Raw genomic sequence first — 21369 nt, forward strand, 5'->3', positions numbered from 1 at the left:
TTTTGACGCTCGAGCGTGATTTTCCATCTCCCAGTATTTTGCTCTGCAGTTCTTCCGCTCGAGCGATAGTTTTTACGCTCGAGCGTGATCCCTTGTTTTTGCTCCTCCGCTCGAGCGGGGAGTTTGACGCTCGAGCGGGTGCCAGCGCCTGCAAAACTTCTGGAAGGGTGCAATCGATGCTCGAGCGGTTTTCTTCACGCTCGAGCATGATTCTGTGTCTTACGCTCGAGCGGGGCTTTCTACGCTCGAGCGTAGAGTCGATTATATCAGTCCGTGATTTCACTTTTTGGATCACTTTTTGACCTACTTTTCCTTCATAACCCTCTAAAAACCGCCCCTGGAGTGTTTTTATCTCTCTCTCTCCCTCTACACACCTTCTCTCTTACGATTGATCTACTTAGAGTGAGTTTCTACCTTAGATCCTTTATTAAAAAGTTAGAGTGAGTTGAGGGCTTCGTTTTAATCTGAGAAACTTGGGATTTGGAGCACGTTGGTCTTTGGTCTTCATCTCCATCTTCTCCATACGGGTTATTTTCTTCGAGGTAGGGATTTCCTACTCCATTCTATAAGTTTTGTTCTAAGTTTTGGTATTTGATATGTTGGGGATACTTTGGTAATTTTGGGAAAAACCCTAGTTGTGTTAATTAATTAATTTGTATAATTAATTTAAGGAAATTAGGGAATTTGGTTAAATTCATGAAATTGAGGAATTCATTGATTAAATGGTGTGGTGGGATAATTTAAACCACTCGCCTAGTGAATTGTTGTTATATTTATTTCCAGTCTAGAAATAACTGTTTTGGGCTATCGGTGGAGGATAGTCGTGATTGTTGTAGACATTGCATGTGGATTAGGAATAACTGAAACTAATCACATTGGTTAAGTCATTAATTTTGACTATTGCATTAATACAGAAAATACGTGTATTGTTTGAGCATTGCATTTGCATACATTGTTTTGTGTGGGAGGAGATAGGGGATGTACTCCACGGTTTAGGGGAAGATAGGGGATGGACCTCTAAACCGGATTTTTGTTTGGGAGGAGATAGGGGATGGACTCCATTAGCACCATTTTTATGTGTGCTTATTATATTATTGAAGTGTTTTTACATGATTATTGATACAGCACTAAAATGTGTATCAAATGGGAAGTATGAAGTGTTTTGATATGAGCATGAGTCTCATTTGTTTTGTTGATATTGGAAGTAATGTGAATATGATATATAATTCACTGTTGTAAGTTTGGCCAGGTTCTGAGCCATGTTGATAATAATGGAAAGTGAAATGTGTCTTAGACATTAGTGTCATGAGACTGTTTAACGATAAAATTGTTTATCTTAGTTAACCATCTATTGAATGCTATAGCTTTATTCAATGCTTATATTTGGTTTAGTATTTTTCTACTGGGCTGTGGCTCACCCTTTATGGGAACATCATTTTCAGGTTCAGGTGATAAGCTACCTCCACGGACTTAGCCTGGAAGGATTTGATGTTTGGGATTTTGAAGACTTGTCTTTAGTTATATGTTTTATTTTGTTATTTTTAAGATTTCATGTAAACATTCAAGCCTAGGGCTTAACTTGTAAATGAGTTAGTACTCATCCTTTTTATGTCCAAGTGTTAGCTTGGAAAGATGTAAGCCCTTAGGGCATTTATTTTGATGTTGCAGGATGTTACATGTGATGTCTTTCAATAAGAATACTCTGATGAATAACTCAAATGATTCATTTTCTTTTATAAATGCATGTTAATGTTATGGTTATTATGGGTTTATTTTGAGGGCGTTACAACTTGGTATCAGAGCGTACCGGGTTCGAATACTTTGGGTACGTGGGAAGTGATTAGTATCACAATGGGTTCGTCTCGCTTGATAGAGACTTAGATGTACTGTTATGTGCTTATATGATAGCATGTTTATGTGATTATGTGGGTATGGAACGTAGTTTCTAGGATGTTAATTGGACCCTTGAGTTTCTAGTAGTCTTGTTGGAAAGGCACTTGATCAATGCTGTTTCCAACCGGAACTATAGTAACGCTTCGGGACTATTATTATCCAGGAATGAAATTCATAGGTGCTTATGTGATTATGTGCTTACGTGGAATGAATTATTTTTGTCCAATGCATTAGGACGCGAGTGTTTAGTTTCGGCACATTTATTAATGTGCTAACGTCTTTGTTTGTTTCCTTTATTAGGATGTCAGGGCGAGGACGAGGACGCGGTAGGCGTGGTAGGCCGGGTAGGCAGGAGGTACCGGTGCCAGAGGAGATTCCGGCAGTTCATGAGGGAATTGGCCAGGCCAATGTGGCCGAGCCAGTAGGCCAGCAGGCTATGGGCGCTTTAGCCCGAGAGATAGCAGGGGCATTCAGGGAGTCAGTAGGCATTCTTAGGGCTGAGAATCAAGCCCAGGTTGTTGTTGCGGATGCAGGACCTTCCTTTCTGAAGAGGGAGTTCTTCCGGTCTAATCCGGATGAATTTGTGGGTGATCCTAAAGAGCCGCTTAAGGCAGACGAATGGCTCGAACAGACAACGAAGACGTTTGAGATGCTTGGCATCGAAGACGAGGGGTTGAAGGTGACCTTGGCATCATTCCAGTTGAAGGGGGATGCGGGTCAGTGGTGGAAGTTCACTAAGGGGCGTATAGGAGGTACATGGGAGGCTTTTGTGAATGCTTTCCAGGAGAAGTTCTTATCTCCAGCAGTTAGGGAGAAGCTGAGAGACCAGTTCTGCCAGCTTAAGCAGTCGAGTTCTTCAGTGGCCGAGTTTGAGGCTGCATTTACTAGCTTATCCTGGTTTGCACCTGAATTGGTGGCGTCTGAGGAACGCCGTTGTATTGAGTTTGAGAGGAAGTTGAGGCGTGGCCTCAAGCTGAGAGTTGGGGGAACTATGATTCGGGATTATGGGCGTTTGGTTGATGCTGCAGCCCACATGGAAATCATGATGCAGGAGGAGGAGGAAGGACAGAAGGGCTCCAAGAGGAGTCAGGATGGTCAGAGTGATGGTAGGAGACAGAAGGGTTTTAATCCCCAACAGTCTCAGAGTAGCTTTTCTAGATCGACTTTTCCTGTGCCGAGTGCTAGTTCGGGGAAAGGCAGTCAAGGAGGCATTACCTGCTTCAAGTGTGGCCAGCTGGGCCACAAGTCTCCAGTTTGTCCTCAGAGGGGAGGAGTGCAGAGAGCAGCATCATCTTCGGCTCGATCTCAGAGCCAGAGTCAGGGTAGAGGCCAGCCACTCTCGTGTTATCAGTGTGGTCAGCCAGGGCATATGAAGAGGTATTGCCCGCAGTTGGGTGGCACACCTGGTGCATCTGGTTTGAGGCCGATTCAGGGTCAGCAGCCAGCTCAGTCGGGTCAGGCCTCGAGGGCCAATCAGGGGGCTTCATCGTCTCAGTCGGTGCAGCAATCTTATGCTCCTAGGGGTGAGCAGGTTGATCAGAGGTCATCTGGGCGCGTGTATGCTGTTACCGCGCAGGATCTTGTACCGGCTCCATCTGTTGTGAGAGGTACTTTCTTGTTTTGCAACTCGGTTGCTAATGTTTTGATTGATACGGGTGCATCTCATTCCTTTGTGTCTGCTGCATTTGCATCTGTTTTGGAGTTGGAGTTAGCACAGTTAGCATCTCCTATTTGTGTAGTGTCGCCTCTTGGGGGTGAACTGATTTTGAAACACGGTGTTAGGGGTTGTGATATAGAGGTTGATTACCATAGAATCCCATTTTCCTTTGTAGTTATGCCTATGAGAGGTTTCGATGTTATTTTGGGTATGGACTGGTTGTCGTCATACCGGGCAGTTATTGATTGCTACCGCCAGAGAGTCACTTGTTGTACCGTGAATGGTGAGTGTTTTCATTTTCTGGGGGACCGTGTTGGTAGTGTTTTGCCACCGGGGTATGTTCCGCGAGGACGGAGTGAGCTTAGTGGTCTACTTGCTAACCTTTCGATTAGTGAGGACGGTGAGACTCAGATTGTGTTGCCAAGGGTGGTGTGTGAGTACTCGGACGTTTTTCCCGAGGATCTTGTGGGTTTGCCACCGCATCGAGAGATTGAATTCTCTATTGACTTAGTGCCCGGCACGGCGCCGATTTCTATGGCACCTTATCGTTTTGCCCCAGCTGAGTTAGTTGAGTTGAAAATCCAAGTCCAGGAGTTACTAGATAAAGGCTTTATACGTCCTAGTGTTTCGCCTTGGGGAGCACCGGCCCTCTTTGTTAAAAAGAAAGGTGGTGCTTTGAGACTTTGTATAGATTACCGGAAATTGAATCGGGCTACGGTTAAGAATAAGTACCCTATGCCCCGTATAGATGATCTGTTCGATCAGTTGAAAGGTTCCCGTTGTTTCTCGAAGATAGACTTGAGATCAGGTTATCATCAGTTGAGAGTCAGGGAGGAGGATATTCCTAAGACGGCATTCCGTACGTGGTATGGCCACTATGAGTGTTTGGTGATGCCATTTGGGCTCACCAATGCACCGGCAGTATTTATGGATTTGATGAACCGGATATTTCGGGAATTTCTAGATCGTTTTGTAGTCGTCTTCGTGGACGACATCCTTATCTATTCACCTTCAGAGGAAGAGCACGAGGAACACTTGAGGGTGGTGCTTGATTTACTTAGAGCCCATCAGCTTTATGCTAAGTTTGGGAAGTGTGAGTTCTGGCTAGAGGAGGTGAAGTTCTTAGGCCATGTAGTTTCTAGGGAAGGGGTGTCTGTTGATACATCCAAGACAGAGGCAGTGCAAGATTGGGTACAGCCTAAGAGTGTGTTTGAGATCCGCAGTTTTCTGGGATTAGCTGGGTATTATCGCCGATTTGTAAGAGATTTCTCCAGATTAGCTTCGCCTTTGACTAGATTGACTCGGAAAGGAGTCAAATTTGCTTGGAATGAGACTTGTGAAAAGTCGTTCCAGGAGTTGAAAGTTAGACTGACCACTGCTCCAGTCTTGATTATTCCGGAGAGAGGGTTGGGTTATGCAGTCTATTGTGACGCCTCACGAGAGGGTCTTGGTTGTGTGTTGATGCAAGAGGGGAAAGTGGTTGCCTATGGCTCACGTCAGTTGAAAGTTCACGAGAAGAATTACCCTAGCATGATTTAGAGTTAGCAGCTGTGATATTTGCCTTGAAGATTTGGAGACATTATCTTTACGGTGAGAGGTTCGAGGTATTCTCGGATCATAAGAGTCTGAAATATCTGTTCACACAGAAAGACTTGAACTTGAGGCAGAGGAGGTGGATGGAATTTATTGAGGATTATGACTTTGAATTGCATTATCATCCGGGAAAGGCCAATGTGGTGGCCGACGCCCTTAGCAGGAAACCTGTTGGTGACATAGCTAGTATAGCCATCCGAGAGTGGGAGATGTTAGGTGCACTTGGAGAGTTTGATTTGCTTCTGGGCGAATCCGTTGAGGCTGCGGCCTTGTTTTCTGTTGTTGCGCAACCTACACTTGTGACTCGAGTGTTAGAGGCTCAGAGGGGCGACCTTGAGGTAGAATCCCTCCGTGAGAAGATTTCTGGTGGGAAGGTTGAGAAAGGTTTGACGGAGTATCCCGACCTGAGTGTGAGATACCGAGACCGTCTGTTTGTGCCGGAGTCTCATCGAGAGGAGGTACTCCGAGAGTTTCATCATTCACGCCTTGCGGTGCATCCGGGAGGTACTAAGATGTATCGGGATTTGGGTCGCCAGTTTTGGTGGCGGGGTATGAAGAGAGATGTGGCAGCTTTCGTATCTAAGTGCCTTACTTGTCAGCAAGTGAAGGCCGAACATCAGAGGCCAGCGGGTTTGTTGCAACCCTTGCCTATTGCCGAGTGGAAGTGGGAGCATGTCACTATGGACTTCGTTATAGGTCTTCCGAGGACTCAGCGGGGCAGTGATGCTATTTGGGTGGTTGTAGACCGGTTGACTAAGTCGGCACATTTCATTCCTATGCGTGTTAGAGATTCAGTAGGTCATCTTGCCGACTTGTATATTCGGGACATAGTGAGGTTGCACGGGGTTCCAGTGACGATCGTCTCCGATAGGGACCCTCGTTTTACTGCCAGATTATGGCAGAGCTTGCAGAGCGCCTTAGGTACTAAGTTGACCTTTAGCACAGCTTATCATCCTCAGACTGATGGGCAGTCTGAGCGTACTATTCAGATCCTTGAAGATATGCTTCGGGGTTGTGTTCTTGACTTTAGTGGGTCGTGGGAGAGGCACTTGCCATTAGTGGAATTTGCCTACAACAACAGCTTCCAGTCTAGTATCGGTATGGCACCGTTTGAGGCCTTATACGGCCGACCGTGTAGGTCTCCTGTTTGTTGGGCCGAGGTGGGTGATGCACCTCTGTTGGGTCCGGAGTTAGTGAGGGAAACGACGGAGAAGGTTGAGCTTATCCGTAAGAGGCTTGTTACAGCCCAGAGTCGTCAGAAATCTTATGCCGACCGTAGGAGGAGACCTTTGGTGTTTGAGGTGAGTGATCATGTCTTTTTGAAAATATCACCAAGACGGGGATTGATGAGGTTTGGGAAGAGCGGGAAGTTGTCCCCTCGATTCATTGGTCCTTTTGAGATCCTTGAGAGGATTGGCGAGACTGCTTATCGTTTAGCTTTGCCGCCGCAGTTGTCCGGAGTACATGACGTGTTTCATGTGAGTATGCTTCGGAAGTATGAGCCGGATCCATCACATGTATTGGATTGGACCGATTTAGTAGTTGATGAGGATGTCTCGTATGAGGAGAGACCGGTTCGGGTCTTGGATAAGCGGGATCAAGTCTTGCGAGGCAAGACCATTCCTTTAGTGAAAGTTTTGTGGAAACATCACGGGGTGGAGGAAGCCACATGGGAACGTGAGTTGGAAGTCCGCGAGAAATATCCGGACATGTTTATTGATTTGTAATCTTGTAGTTAGATTTTGTAATATTGTCGAACTTTAAAGCTTTTTATATATGTCTTAAGCTGTAAAACATTTAGAATGTTTTGGTTAACGGAAATATTTTGGAACTTGCCTCGAAATGGAAGTTTAATGGAACATTGTATATATTGAATATATTGAAAATTGTTGAAATTGAAAGAAAATTGCATAGTGTTAATGCAGGTTGAAATATATGGTTGTTTGCATATTGTGGCATGCCTCTTTGTTAAGAGATGGAATGGCCGGTGTTAGGTCAAGTTGTTTATTAGTGAGTTATCATATTGTTGGAATTTGAGAAAAACTTGTTTTCGAAACCTTGTGCTAAATTTCGGGGACGAAATTCTTTTAAGGAGGGGAGGTTATAGCGACCCCGGTCTTTTCTCTTTAAATTATTGTATCCGGACTTAGGTTTCCGTGGATCCTGTCATTACTTATTGGTTGTTGTTGTCCTTTAATCTCTTTGTATTTGAAGTATAGGTTGTGTTGGACGGGTCTGTTACAGGTTGGTTGATTTTAGATGCCGATAGGTGATGCCCAGATTTTGGCCTTCACGCTCGAGCGGAAGTTTTAACGCTCGAGCGGTCCCTTCGTTGTTGCTTCTCCGCTCGAGCGGGAAATTTTGACGCTCGAGCGTGATTTTCCATCTCCCAGTATTTTGCTCTGCAGTTCTTCCGCTCGAGCGATAGTTTTTACGCTCGAGCGTGATCCCTTGTTTTTGCTCCTCCGCTCGAGCGGGGAGTTTGACGCTCGAGCGGGTGCCAGCGCCTGCAAAACTTCTGGAAGGGTGCAATCGATGCTCGAGCGGTTTTCTTCACGCTCGAGCATGATTCTGTGTCTTACGCTCGAGCGGGGCTTTCTACGCTCGAGCGTAGAGTCGATTATATCAGTCCGTGATTTCACTTTTTGGATCACTTTTTGACCTACTTTTCCTTCATAACCCTCTAAAAACCGCCCCTGGAGTGTTTTTATCTCTCTCTCTCCCTCTACACACCTTCTCTCTTACGATTGATCTACTTAGAGTGAGTTTCTACCTTAGATCCTTTATTAAAAAGTTAGAGTGAGTTGAGGGCTTCGTTTTAATCTGAGAAACTTGGGATTTGGAGCACGTTGGTCTTTGGTCTTCATCTCCATCTTCTCCATACGGGTTATTTTCTTCGAGGTAGGGATTTCCTACTCCATTCTATAAGTTTTGTTCTAAGTTTTGGTATTTGATATGTTGGGGATACTTTGGTAATTTTGGGAAAAACCCTAGTTGTGTTAATTAATTAATTTGTATAATTAATTTAAGGAAATTAGGGAATTTGGTTAAATTCATGAAATTGAGGAATTCATTGATTAAATGGTGTGGTGGGATAATTTAAACCACTCGCCTAGTGAATTGTTGTTATATTTATTTCCAGTCTAGAAATAACTGTTTTGGGCTATCGGTGGAGGATAGTCGTGATTGTTGTAGACATTGCATGTGGATTAGGAATAACTGAAACTAATCACATTGGTTAAGTCATTAATTTTGACTATTGCATTAATACAGAAAATACGTGTATTGTTTGAGCATTGCATTTGCATACATTGTTTTGTGTGGGAGGAGATAGGGGATGTACTCCACGGTTTAGGGGAAGATAGGGGATGGACCTCTAAACCGGATTTTTGTTTGGGAGGAGATAGGGGATGGACTCCATTAGCACCATTTTTATGTGTGCTTATTATATTATTGAAGTGTTTTTACATGATTATTGATACAGCACTAAAATGTGTATCAAATGGGAAGTATGAAGTGTTTTGATATGAGCATGAGTCTCATTTGTTTTGTTGATATTGGAAGTAATGTGAATATGATATATAATTCACTGTTGTAAGTTTGGCCAGGTTCTGAGCCATGTTGATAATAATGGAAAGTGAAATGTGTCTTAGACATTAGTGTCATGAGACTGTTTAACGATAAAATTGTTTATCTTAGTTAACCATCTATTGAATGCTATAGCTTTATTCAATGCTTATATTTGGTTTAGTATTTTTCTACTGGGCTGTGGCTCACCCTTTATGGGAACATCATTTTCAGGTTCAGGTGATAAGCTACCTCCACGGACTTAGCCTGGAAGGATTTGATGTTTGGGATTTTGAAGACTTGTCTTTAGTTATATGTTTTATTTTGTTATTTTTAAGATTTCATGTAAACATTCAAGCCTAGGGCTTAACTTGTAAATGAGTTAGTACTCATCCTTTTTATGTCCAAGTGTTAGCTTGGAAAGATGTAAGCCCTTAGGGCATTTATTTTGATGTTGCAGGATGTTACATGTGATGTCTTTCAATAAGAATACTCTGATGAATAACTCAAATGATTCATTTTCTTTTATAAATGCATGTTAATGTTATGGTTATTATGGGTTTATTTTGAGGGCGTTACAATAAAACCATAATAGGATCTACACCATTCTCTACATAAACTACTACATAATCCAAACACTTATAAGCCTCAAGCATTTTCATCATATCAGCATCACTGTAAATTATTTTCAACCCAACATCTAAACTATAACCAGGCCATGTATAGCACATATTTATGTTTGCTCCTTTTCCACCAACCAAGTCATAATAAAGGTCTTTTAACTCAAACATAGACATTTTGTCAAGGTCACAGTTAATTATTTCATTCGCCCTACCACCCTCATAAACAACATGTTAATGAAAAACAAAATGGCCCCCATATTGCATTTGAACAGTTATGAAATTGTTTGACATTTTCAGCGTTCACTCATAAAGTAGAAAAGACTTCCATTAATACATTTTGGGATCGCAACCCTAAACCCTAAACAAAGAAATAGTTATGCATGCAACCAACATAAACTAAAATAACAAATAATTCCTAATCCTCAAACATATCACACAAAATAAAAACAGAATATAAAAGTATAAAATAATACAATACAAATGCCTATAGTATATGACAAGCATAAAGTAATAGAATTTAAAAAAAAACTTATTTTTCAGGCATAAAGTTAAAAGTTAATTGAAGAAGGAAACAAACAAAGTAATACACTGAGGATTAGAGATAAACTTCACATTTTCAGTGCATACCCCACACAATACACAATTACAACAAACAAACAAAGTAACGATGACATCATCCACTACAAATAGACAAACAACCATAGGGGAACACAATATATGAACAACTTCATATATACAAAACCACCATAGCAACCAGATATGAAGAACTGCATCGAATACAATGTCCATGACAAAAACTTAACCACTAATGGTATGAAAAATGGAGGCACACAAACCCTAATATACAAAACATGCGGGACTATAGTTTATAGCAACAAAAAGTGCATCAACTAACATTTTATATATATATATATATATCAACAAATCGAAGTGAATCAAATACAAAATAAAAAGCAATGACCGAAAAAATACCTTACAACTTATTCTTCGTGAACTTTTGGGCTTCGTTTGCTTCGTAAATATCCACATTAGTGACAATCGAACAATTAAAACCTTACTTTCTCAAATTTAAGCACTATTTCGTTCGATTGAAACACTAATTTGTTCAATCGAACAACCCTAATTTGTTGAATTGTACAACCTAATTCTCTCTACTTTCCTCTTTTCAAATGCACAACTGTTGGAAGTGAAAATGGTAAGCAAGGTTAGATATATATACACAAGGGCAAATTGGTATTTCTACGTCTGCCATTAACGGTGTTAACTGTGCACATTACTCCATTAACCACATGGGGATTATGTAGTGATATTCAAACGTCAGGGGGGTAGTTCGCACATGGCCAAAACCATAGGGGGTAAATTGAAGTTTCCCAAAAAAAAAAAAAACACTCAACATAACCTTTTCAAGAAAATTTATATTTTTTATTTTTATTAATTTTTTTTAATATTATAAGTAATTTTTTTTAGGAAAAACTAGTCTAAAGTTCCTGTCCCATTTTTAATAATGGAAGAGATCTACAATATTATTTTGTAATGTCTAAGGTCCCTTAACCCAACACTTATATATCATAGAGAAATTTGACATACCAGAGAGTTGTTCTTCCTCACAACTCTCTCTCTCTCTACGACACTCTCTCTCTCTCTCTCTCTCTCTCTCTCTATACACAGACTATGTTGATCATGTCTTCCTCACCTCACAAATGCTTATTCTCCACCATAGTTAGGGTTTCTTCATCATTTTTAGCCTCATCACCTTCCAAGCTTGATATCTTGCTAGTTGTCTCTTCGATCGAGCGTTTGCAAGTTTCCTTGTCTCTCGTGCTTCTTATTTTGCTACTCTTCGAAGGCTAAAGGAATGGTGGAGATGGTGCAGGACAAGGAGTCTGCAGTGGCCGTCGCCCCGCCTTCAGCTTCATAGCGAACCTCGGCCGAAAATAATTGATGGGTATGTAAAGAATCGTCGTTAGAGTTGCACAAATTGTTACAGATGAGCTTATAGATTGTGTTCGAAGATAGATTTGTAATGGGTGAATAATAGATTGAGCTAAGAGGTCTGGAAGTGAATACAGAAGGTATGATTGGGCTTTTGAAGCTATAGACTTATCTTGACCACAAAAAAGTAGAATTGTCTTCATGAGTTTTTTTGGATTTAATTATATGGATGATTTTCTGTTCTTTTATCTCACATTTCTTTACAATTAATTGGGTTTCTTTCATCCCTCTATTTTTTTCCCCATCTAAACAATAATCTTGATTTTTCTTATTCTTGGTAGAGAAATTTTCTGGTTTGAGCCTAGAAAAATTCTTGCAGAAAACAAAGAAATTCTCTGAAAATCCAGAGAAATTCTCTTTTCAGTGAGTGTATTTCTCTCTCTCTCTCTCTCTCTATATATATATATATATATATATATATATATATTAGTTGTTGTTGTTGCTTGTTTGGGTGATCGATTTGTGTATTGCACATCGTGATTGGGAAGACAATCCAGTGAAAATCTAGAGAAAATCTTTAGACTAGAATCTAGAGAATTTCTTTAGAAAGTCCAGAGAAATTCTCTGGATATATATGTATATTAGTTGTTGTTGCTTATTTGGGTGATCAATTTATATATTACACATCGTGATTGGCAAGACAGAGAAATTTTCTGGTTTGAGCCCAGATAAATTCTTGTGAAAACCAGAGAAATTATTTAGAAATCCAGAGAAATTAGAGAGTTTCTAGAGTGGAATCCAGAGAATTTCTCTGGCCTTCCTAGAATTTCTCTAAAGATAAATTCTCTGGAAAATCCAAAGAAATCAGGAAAAATTACATATTAAACGGAGTAATTTTCTCTGGCTGGTGATGATAAGGTATTAGAGCTTGAGATTGTGAAGAATTTTCAGAAAGAGGTGATTTTCTCTGGGAAGAAATTCTCTAGAAAGAAATTAATTTCTTTGGAGAAAAATTCTCGAGGAAGTCTAAAATTTCTCTAGAGAGTGGGAAGTCTAGAGAAAATTTCTCTGCAGAGAATTTCTCTGGATCGAATTTTTTCTGGATCGATGTTGAGGGACTTTAGATGTTATAAAAAATATTGGGTGTCCTTTATGCTATAAAATCTTAATACCATGGATCTTAAAAAAAGTCTCCATTTTAAAAAATTTTAGATACACCTAATATAAATACACTTAAAAAGTATAATATTTATGAAGAAAACTTTAAAAATTCAATAAATACCAAAAATACAAAAAAAAAATTGAAAATTTAATATATTTTTTTGTATTCTTATATATTTATGATTTTTTAAAATATTTTACTTTTTAAATACATCTAAATAAGGTGCATCGAAAAAGTAAAAAATGCTTAAAATTTTAAAAATATTCACTAAAAATAAAAAAATACAAAAAATAAAAAACTCAATTTTTAAAAAATTGAACCAAATACAATAACTAATTTCCCAAAACACTACGGCCTAATTTGGGAACTTGGTTTTAACTAATTTTGGGCCACATCACCTCTCTATTTTTTTACATATTCTTTCAAAAAAATCAAAAAGTCAGCTTTTAAGTAACTTCCCAAACAACCAAATCAAGTTTTAATTGTTATTAAATGGGATAAGTTACATGGAAAAATATAAATTAATTATTTTTTTAAAATATAATTTTATACAATAATGTTAAAAGCTCAAAAATTACTCAGTATTTTACATCAATAACTTATATTAATTTCATATATAGACCGCACATTATAACAAGTTAATCTCCACCACGTCACATACTCATTTCTAGATAAATTATGAATTCCAAATTTTGAGATCCTAGTTTTTTTATTTAATTTTATAACATAAACTTAAAATAATTGGAAATGACTTGTGCCCATATTATCATAATTCATACTCTTTCACATTTGTCTTTGTCGGAAATCTCGTAATTGAGATCGTATGTGCAAAATAGATGAATAAATCATATTTTATTATAAAAAATTGACGGTTTAAAAAAACATTTTGCCGTTCATTTTAAAAAAATAAAAAAATAATTTACTTATGTATTTAGTGATATATGATAAAAATAATGTTTTGCATAATTCATATTTACTACTAGGCCCGTGAGATGAATGGTTATGTGTTAAAGATAGAGTCCATAAAAGGAAGTATGAAGGATAACAATATGGAGAAGGGTTATTTTTAATATAATTTTGATTTACAAAAAATGTTTAAAAATAGGGTAAATTACATAAATAGTCCCTATAGTTTTGAACTTATGTCACTTTAGTCCCTGACTTTTCAATTGTAACACATTTGACCCTGAATTTTGAATCTTGTTTCATATAAGGACAATTGAAGATATCATTAGATTTTTCAAAGGTAAAATTGTCAATTTAATAAAATATAAACTAATTTGACAAAAATAAAGTCAAACAAATATTTTTGAATTTTTAAAAATTATTTCTACCTACTAAAAATAAAATTATGTAAAATTGATAAATCATTTAGACATTTTTTTTTATCAAATTAATTTTTATTATATGTTTGGATGATGATCATGTAAAATTAATTTAAAAAAATTAATCATGTAATTTTTACTAATTTTAAAAAAATTTATCATTGGTGGATAAAAATAATTTTTTAAAAATTTAAAATATTTTTTTGACATTTATTTTTGTCAAATTAGTTTATATTTTATCAAATTGACGATTTTACCCTTGAAAAATCTAATGATCTTTTCAATTGTCCTTATTTGGAACAAGATTCAAAATTCAGGGCCAAATGTGTCACAATTGAAAAGTCAGGGATCAAAGTGACACAAGTCCCAAACTATAGAGACTATTAGTGTAATTAACCCTTAAAAATATTATGAGTTTAGTAATAAATAAACTGAACTCTATGTAAAGTTCACTCATCAAGGAACAAATTGGATTAGGGGGCCTTACGGATCGGATTTGTGTGATTTGCAGTTCGATTTTGACCTGCCCATGCCTATGCGGTTTGAGGAAAAGTCAAATCGTAACCGCCCGCTGTGCGGTTTGCGGTTTGTGCGAATAGGGTTTGTGGATGTGCAGGCAGTTTGCGATTTGGATTTTTTCTTTTAAAAATTAATTTTTGAGTTTTTTTTTTTGATTTTGTAAATATTTATTTTGGGTCATTTTCTTACAATTTTCTAAAATGCTTCAACATTAATAATCAATTAATTAAAACTTATAAAATTAAAAACACAACAAAATCAATTCCTAGCACACAAATCATTTAAAATCCTAAAATCATTCAAAATCCGAAAATCATTCAAAATTAATCTACTACCCAACAATACAATTAAATTAAAATCATTCACAATCCTAAGGTAAATCATCAATCTCATTCTCCAACTACTTTCTCAACATTCTCCATCTACTACTACTACCCAATAATACAAAATTAAAGTAAAATCATTCAAAATCTTAAGCTTACCTAAAAATAATTCTTCATTAACAAACATTCATCCAAAATGCAATAATAAAATGAAAAAAATAAAATAAAATTGTTGTCAAACAAACTTCATTAATTATTACATTTATCCAAAATGCAATAAAAAAAATAAAAATAAATTTTTGTCAAATAAAATAAAAACATTTGCAACACAATATCTCAAAACTCCATCATCATGAATCACATCCAAGTTCCAAAAAATTCAATTCCATGCATTTAGTTGATGAACCCTACACAAAAACAAACTGAAAAATAAAAAAATTAATCTTTAATCTTCATAATTCCTTTGACAAAAAAAGTGTAAAAGAATAAAGTAATGAAAAGATAAACAAATGTCTATATATTGCATCTCAATATAGTAAGATTTAATGTTTGTTGACCATCTTTATCCCTATTTGGATATTCTTTACAATTGGGTGTATGACTCCTCAAATTGATAGTCCCATGAAGTCTTTACCAAATACTTTCGTGCAATATTTGCATATGGCTCTACACTTCCTATCGGTTCCTATAACCTTCTCAAAATGATCCCAAACTATAGATGGTGCTCTCCCCCTTCCAATTTGGGGGTCTAGAAGGCTTAGGTTCAAGTTTGGGTTCGGCTAAGGGGGTATTCATTTGAGAATTAGAAGCTTCCGGAGGTAAAAGATTGATTGCGGAAGATTGAATACTATCCTCCATTTAAACTAGATTACAAAAATTACAAATTCAATTTCAATAACATAACGGATTACAGATTCAATTTCAATAACATAATTATAGATTTAATAACAGATTCAATAACAGATTTAATAATAGATTCAATAACATATTCAATTTAATAACACATTCAATTCCAAACAGAAATGAACAGATAAACTCCAATTAGAAATGCACAGATTTAATTCCAATTGCATATTTAATTCCAAACAGAGATCTGTTGCTACAAAAAAAAAATGAACAGATTTAATTCCAAACATAAATTCACAGATTTAATTCGAATCACAGATTTAATTCCAAATAGAGATTTGTTGTTACAAAAAAATAAAAATAAAAAATGAACAAATTTAATTCCAAACAGAAATGAACAGATTTAATTCCAATCATAGATTTAATTCCAATCAGAGATCTGTTGCTACAAAAAAAAAAAAGATCAGATTTAATTCCAAACAGAAATGAACAGATTTAATTCCAATCACAGATTTGTTACTACAAAAAAAAAACAGATCTAATTGCGTAGACAGATCTGATTACCTAAAACAAAAATCAAAGATCGGGAAGAGAGACAGAGAGACAAAGAAACAGATCTAATTACCTAAAACAAAAATCAAAGATCGGGGAGATAGAGAGACAAAGACAGAGGCTTGCCTGTGAGGTCGATCGGTTGATCTTGTAATGAGAGAGAGTCGATCTTGCGAGGTCGATCGGTGCAGATGAAAAATGAGAGAGTGAGAGACTGATGAGATGAGAAGAAGGAAAGAGAGAGAGAAACAGAGACAGAGACAAAGGCTTACCTGTGAGGTCGATCGGTGTGATGAGACAGTGAGGTCGATCGGTACAGATGATAAACGAGAGAATGAAAGACTAATGAGATGAGATGAGAAGAAAGAAAGACCTGTGTTGGTTTGAGAGATTAGATTAGGGTTTTTTTAGTTTTGTTTGTCATAGATGAAGTGAAGATGGACGGTCCAGATTTGAAATAAAAATAATAATAATAAAAAAATAGGTTAATGCATGCGGGTTGTGCGGGTGCGGTTCAAACCGGCAACCCGCCCGCAACCCAAAAATCAGCCAAAATTCAAACCACACCCGATCCTAATATATTTGCGAAACCGTCCATACGTGTACAGGTCGGATTGGGTAAGGCGGTTTGAGTGGGTTGGATAACCTTATGCCCAGTCCTAAATTGGATAGATAACACAGGCAAATTAATTTTATAAATTTGGAAATGAATTTTATAAATTTAGAAATGACGGTATTAGTAAAAATGATAGATGACATAGTATTATAAATTATAATTTGGAAAATATTTGAGACTTTCAAAAAGCTCTCACAATTTTTTTTTACAATGATATGTTATAAATAATGTTAATTTTTTATTAGCTACACACTCAATGATTGAAGGCTCTATTCCCTCATCATATCATTGTGAGTGAATTTGTAAATAAAAAATGTAGGTGTCTAACATTACTCTTTCTTATCCCTGTCCCACTTTCTCATCAAGCAAGAAAAACTTGTGCAATGCAAAGCAAGACAGGAAAATTTTAGAGTGATTTTATTTATCGATATAAATGGTGAACATTATTTATTTTATTTTATTTTTTATTTTTATGGCACGAGTATTGTTATATGGTTGACAAATAAAGTTACGGTAAATTACATTTACTTCCTCTGAGATTTTTAATAATTATAGGACATCTCCTGAAGTTTTGAAAATTATACTAACCTTCCTTACTTTATCTAACAATAGACAAATACCTCCCTTATATTAATTTTTCCTAAACACCATTAACTTTTGCAATGGAATGCCAAAAACACCCTTCATTTGCTCTTTTCTTATTTCTTTTCCTTCACCAACTATTACATATTTTCCCTCCCACTTTGTAGCTACCCCGCTCATTGCCTATGGCTCAATTTCTAAAGTAAAATTATTGTGTGCTAAAAAATTGATAATACAGTTATGTATTTTTATGATAATATTACTTAATGATTTGAAATATGATATAATCTATTATGATTGAGTAACATTTTGACAAAAATAATAATAATATTACCATAAAACTACATAACTATGGCCCTGTTTGGCAGGTGAGTTTTTGGCCCTTTTTTTGGTTAAATTCACAAAAAGACAAAATAGGTTAAAATAGTCAATAAGATAAAATATCACATCAAACCCATAATCATTTTACTTTTTCTCTCACAAACATTACATCCAACTACAAAAAAAAAAAAAAATAATAATAATAATCCAACCATCTTCCCAAACACAAAAATTTTAGTCTACTAAAATAGGTAAAAATTAAAATAGCCTACTAAAATAGCCAAGTTCCCAAATGAGGCCTATATATCACCCTTGTTATAACAAACAATATATAATAATAAATTATCATCACACTTTCAAGAAATTAGATAATATTTTCCTCAAAAATTTGTAATATTTATAATAAAAAAAATACATAATAAAATAGTGTGGCGGTGGTAATTGTATTGTTATACCAAAAATGGTGTGGTAGTGGTGGTAATTGTATCAAACAATTTATGTCTCCAAACCAACTGATGCCAAAATTGAAAAATTAACATGATTTAAGTTTATGATAAGTTGAATGGTGATTTTGAAACCAAACTCATATGGTTTTATTGTTCTTGATAATGCATGAATGCTTGATTGAATAGAGAAATAAAAATTATGGAATGATGTGTCTCAATTAGATGAATGAGAAATTAAAAAAGAAAAAGAAAAAAAGAATTGAATTGATTAAAATTTTGTGGTGGGTCTAGTGATTTTGGATGAGAGAAATTGTATGCTCATCTTTTGTAGACTGCTAGAATTTTGCTATCCCAAAAAATAATAATTATAACACGAAGACGATAAAAAATACAAAAAATGTGTAAATTATATGTATTTTATTGGAGAGATTTTATAATACGCACACTATTTTGGAGTGTGTACTATATGCCCAAGTTATGACATTTGTAAATTTTGATTATGACCTATTTTGGTGTTAGTGATGATTTGGTTATGACTCATTGTGGTGTTAGTTATCTTTTGTGATTATTATTTTGATTATTAATGAAAAGGTTTTTAGTTATACCTTTTGTTGTATTTAGTTATGACTAATTATTATTTTTGATTATGACATTTATGATAATTAACACATATGTATTGTTTTGATAAACATTGCAAATTTTTGTAGCAAATGTTAATTACTTTTTTGATAATGTGATGATAATTTATTATTAGATATTATTTATTATAATAATTGTGATACAATTATGTATGTTTATGGTAGCATTATTTATTTTTTTTTTATCAAAATGTTACTCAATCATAATTGATTATAGGGTAAATTACACTTTAACTCCCTTGTGATTTGCCTAAAAAACACGGAACTCTCATATAGTTTCATTTGTAACACTTAAACCCCCTAAACTTAATACCACACTGTAATTTTTGACAGATCCGTTTATTTAAATAGAGCGTGAGATTCACGAGCATAAAAGTGTAAGCAGCACTTTTTCATGCAATAAACGTTACACTCTTAGACCAAAACACCCCTTCTCTCTCCCTGCATTATATAAATATGCAACAAACACATTAAAGCATCTGAAATTGTCCATATTATCTCAAGATTTTTCTTCCTCACCACAGCAAAACCAGCCTGAAATTCAACACCACCATTCACCCTCCATCTCCTTCTCATTTCCCTTCCTTATCACTCACTTCATCCAACAAACCAAGGCGATACACCCACTGCCACACCATTCCCATTCAACACCACTACAACTAATATATATACATACATCTTCAAAAACAAATCTCTAAATAAATTTGTCAAATAGATCGAACCCAGTTAGAATTAAAGGAAATTATTTTTTTAAATTGTAAAAGTTGCAAATTATAATGCAAAGAATGGTTGGAACTTGAAATAGTTTTCACCTCACAACTTCATATTTTGTTCACATCAAATTGACTGCTCACATTATATAGATAATATATAGTGTTTGTATATATGCCCACAAAATTATTTACAGAGAGTTCGAGGCAAACAAAAAATTTCGACGACAAAATCTTGACGGACGTAACAATTTTTGTAAAAAGGCTTGAATATCCTTACTTTTTTCTCTAATTTTCTTTTGTATGCCATCTTTCTCATGGAAGGGGGGAAGGATCGGGTAGAATGAGAAAGATGGCATACAAAAGAAAATTAGAGAAGAAAGTAAGGGTATTCAAGATTTTTTACAAAAATTGTTATGTCCGTCCAAAATTGCACATTGATATGAAGTTTAGAGGTTTAAGTGTTACAAATGAAACTATAAGGAAGCTCCGTGTTTTTTGGGTAAACCACAGGTGGTTAAAGTATAATTTACCCTAGATTATATCATATTATAAATTATTGAGTAACATTTCGATAAAAAAAAAAACCCGCAACACTGCTATAAAAATACATTTAAAAAATTTAATTAACTTCACTTTAGAAATTGAGCTTTAATTAGGGGAGCAGTAGCCAGGGTAGCCGCAAATTGGAAAGGGGAATAGTTAAAAGTTAGTAAAGGAAAAGATATAAGAGAAAGAACAAATAAAGTGTATTTTTGACATTTCATTGCAAAAGCTAACGATGTTTAGAGAAAAGTTAATAGAAGGGAGGTATTTGTATATTGTCAAAAAAGTAAGAAAAGTCAATGTAATTTTTAAAATCTCAAGTAAGGTTCTTATATTTGTCAAAAACCTGATAAGTGTAAGTTATCCATAAAGTTATTTTCATTGGTGTAAGTCATGTTTTAATTCAATGACTCCTTATATAATTATAATTGAAATAACTATTTCTAAAAGAAAAAGATAAAAAATAAAAAAATTATAATATCACTTGCTATAACTTATTAACACTTTTGATCCCTAATATTTAAAACTATTGTAATGTATTCTATTATCAAGCTGATAGGGTGTCAATGGAAAAATGTCAAGTTTATTTTTTGACAACTCGGGTGTCTGGGCCAATTTGCGAGCACCTCTTTTCATTGGTGTAAGTCATGTTTTAATCCAGTGATTCGTTATATAATTATAATTGAAATAACTATTTCCAAAAGCAAAAAATAAAAAGTTATAATATCACTTGCTATAACTTATTAACACTTTTGATCCCTAATATTTAAAACTATTATAATGTATTCTATTATCAAGCTGATAGGGTGTCAATGGAAAAATGTCAAGTTTATTTTTTGACAACTCAGGCTGTCTAGGCCAATTTGCGAGCATCTCGACTAATCTCTGGGGATCAATCGCACCGTCCATTAGTGGGGGACCCAAATAAAATTAGAGCAATACATGACATGATAATTAAGATCTTGTGACTCAAACATAGCCAAACATAACAAGGTATATATTTTCTACAATTAACCCAACTACCAACTACCAACCACCAGTCATTTCCTCTATCACACCTGCCACCACTAACCACCATAAATCCCCACCTTCCAACATATAATTGACAATTGTATGGATTAGTAACAATACCAAATCAATAATTAACCCCAATACCCAGCCTTGGAATACCAACATGAAACTGCCTTAGACTAGGTAGTTTGGTGGCACCTTTGTCGGCCCCTGGTTTTGGCCTCTCATTCAGGAAGCAGTAAGGACGGAGAAGTTATTGGTTTGGTCTTGGGGCAAAGTCATGTGGTGCCCCAACGATGTTGTAATTGGTGGGGAGGTGGGACCTACAAATTTGTTTTGGATGATTAAAAGATATGAGGGGACATGATGAATTGTGATTGGTGAGGGGTATTGCCACGTGACGTCCCTGGACCAACCAATAATTTTTCGTAAGAAAGGGGTTTCGAGCAGGCCAAGGACGAAGAGGAGGTGGTGGGTAAAGATGGAGTTTCCAACCGATAGTGGGTA

The sequence above is a fragment of the Camellia sinensis genome, chromosome 10, assembly GCF_055761805.1.
Source record: "Camellia sinensis isolate YWXY chromosome 10, ASM5576180v1, whole genome shotgun sequence".
NCBI lineage: Eukaryota > Viridiplantae > Streptophyta > Magnoliopsida > Ericales > Theaceae > Camellia > Camellia sinensis.